Below are 2,666 nucleotides of genomic sequence, written 5' to 3' on the forward strand. Positions count from 1 at the left end.
CAGTCTACCACTTGAGCCACAGCACCACTTCCGGCTTTTTTCTTTTTGCTTATGTGGTGCTGAGGAATTGAACCCAGGGCCTCATGCATGCAAGGCAAGCGCTCTACCACTGAGCCACCTTCCCAGCCCTCCTCCCCCTCCCCCTCATCTTCCCCCCCCCCCTCCTCCACCTTCCTCTTCTTTTCTTCGAATTTTAGCAAGGATTCATTTACTATAGAATGGACAAGACAAAAAGGAATATAAAGGAAGAAAGGAGAACCTCTGATATCTAAGAAGTGGGAGGCAGGGGGTTGGGAGGGGGGAAAGGGGCTCCTTTCCTTCCTATAACTGACATATATTAATTGTATAGATTTTAGGTGCAGAGTATGAAAACTTAGTACATATATATATAACATATACAGGACAAATCAGGGTAATTAGCATTTCTCCTTGATTTAACTTTTATCATTTCTTTGTTTTCCAAAGCTTCAAACTCCTCTGTAGCCCTGTAATCTTAGCACTCAGGAGACTGAGACAAGAGAATCTCAAATTCCAGGACAGCCTGGGGCTACATAGTGGGAATGATTCAAAAACCAAACTAATGAAAGAAATGTACATAGCACCCATCATGGAAGAAATAGTTGTATTGTCAGAGCTTATAGAATTCATAAACTTTATAAACTAAGATAATGACAATTTCTCTTGGGAAGGTTAAAATGTGTTTGTGATTTTAACTAAGTATCATTATCCTATAATACAGTGAAATTTGTGAAATTTATGCAATCACTTAATCTCAATAAAAATTATTTGTTAAAAAAGTAATTAATACAAAAACCCAATAAATTGTTATGAAATACAGTCATTGTGTTGTTAGAACTCATTTGTCCTATGCAACTGTATGTATGTGTGTGTGAGAGAGAGAGACAGAGAGAGGGGTAGGGAGAGAGAGGGGTAGGGAGAGAGAGGGAGGGAGGTAGAGGGAGGGAAAGAGAGGGAGGGAGGGAGAGAGAGAGAGAGAGAGAGAGAGAACTGGGGCTTATATTCAGGGCCTCACACTCATGCTTGGCCTTTTACTTGAGCTATGCCCCTAATCCAATATTTTGCTGGTTAATTGGAGATTGGCTTTTGCAGACTTTTCTGCCTAACACTGAACCAGAGACATGAGCCACCAGCACCCAGTTTGGTACTTTCATTCAAATTTTTTCAGTGTTGGAGTTCAAACCCAGGGTTTGAGGCATGCCAGGCAAATACTCCTACAGAGTTGCATCCTTAGCTTTTCATTCAAATTTCTTGATTCCACTGCCTTTTTCCCCTCTAGCCTGCTTCATGCTGTGATAGGTTAAAATGACTATGTAAACTGGTAGAGAGGGAGGGAGGGAAGGGGTGACATTGTCCCAAAAGAATTCTTTTGCTCAAGGCTAGCATTCTACCACTTTGAGCCACAGCACCACTTCTTATTTTCTGGTGGCTAACTGGAGAAAAGAATCTTATGGACTTTCCTACCAGGACTGGCTTTGAACCATGATCCTCAAATCTCAGCTTCCTGAGTAGCTTACAGGTATGAGCCACTGGCACTCAGCTGTTCCTTCTTCTCTTCCTTCCCCTTCCCCTTCCCTTTCCCCTTCTTCTTCCCTTTCCCTTTCCCTTTCCCTCTCCTGCTCCTCCTCCTCCTCCTCCTTCTCCATTCTTTGTAGAAATATACTCCTAGCTGACGATGGCTCACATCTGTAACTCCAGCTACTCAGGAGGCTGAGATCTGAGGATCATGGTTCAGAACCAGCCCAAGCAAAAAGTCCATGAGACTCTCATCTCCATTAAACTACTCAGAAAAGGTTGGAAGTGGAGCTGTGGCCCAAGTGGTAGAGTGCTAGCCTTGAGCAAAGAAGCTCAGGGGCAGCGTCCAAGCCCTGAGTTCAAGCCCCAGGACTGTCAAAAAAAAAAGATAAAGTGAGAAAGAAAGAAAGAAAGAAAAAGAAAGAAAGAAAGAAAAAGAAAGAAAGAAAGAGAGGAAGAAAGAAAGGAGGGCACTCTACTGGACTTATGTTAACTGTAATCCCTCTGTACATCACATTCATATTAACAATAAAATATTTAAAAATTGACTATGCATTCTTTTATTTAAAATTTTTTATTGTGATTAAGTGATTACATAAATTTCACAAATTTCACAGTATTGTGAGATAGTGATACTTAGTTAAAGCCACAAACACATTCTAACCTTCATGGGGCAAATTGTCATTATTGTAGTCTATAAAGTTTGTGACTTCTATGAGCTTTGACAATACAGCTGTTTCTTCCACATTGGGTGATATGTACATTTTTTCCTTTGGCTTAGTATCGGCTGTTCCCTCTTTCCCTGCATCCCATTGCTTCAAGTGAGTTGCTTAGTTCATTTTCATCCATGTCCAGTGCAGCTGATGGGTCCCCTGTTGTGTGTTTTCCCGTTTCCCTCTGATTCTGTGTCCTCCTTCTAGCTCCCCTCAGATGTGCGCATATATACCATATAGGTGGTCAGCAGCAAACTATGCATTCTTTTTTTTTTTTTTGGTCGGTCGTGGGGCTTGAACTCTGGGCCTGGGCGCTGTCCCCCAGCTCTTCAGCTCAAGGCGAGCGCTCTACCACTTGAGCTACAGCGCCACTTCCGGTTTTCTGGTGGTTTATTGGAGATAGGAGTCTCACGGTCTCTC

Source organism: Dipodomys ordii, unplaced genomic scaffold (assembly GCF_000151885.1).
Source record: "Dipodomys ordii isolate 6190 unplaced genomic scaffold, Dord_2.0 Scaffold47, whole genome shotgun sequence".
Lineage (NCBI taxonomy): Eukaryota > Metazoa > Chordata > Mammalia > Rodentia > Heteromyidae > Dipodomys > Dipodomys ordii.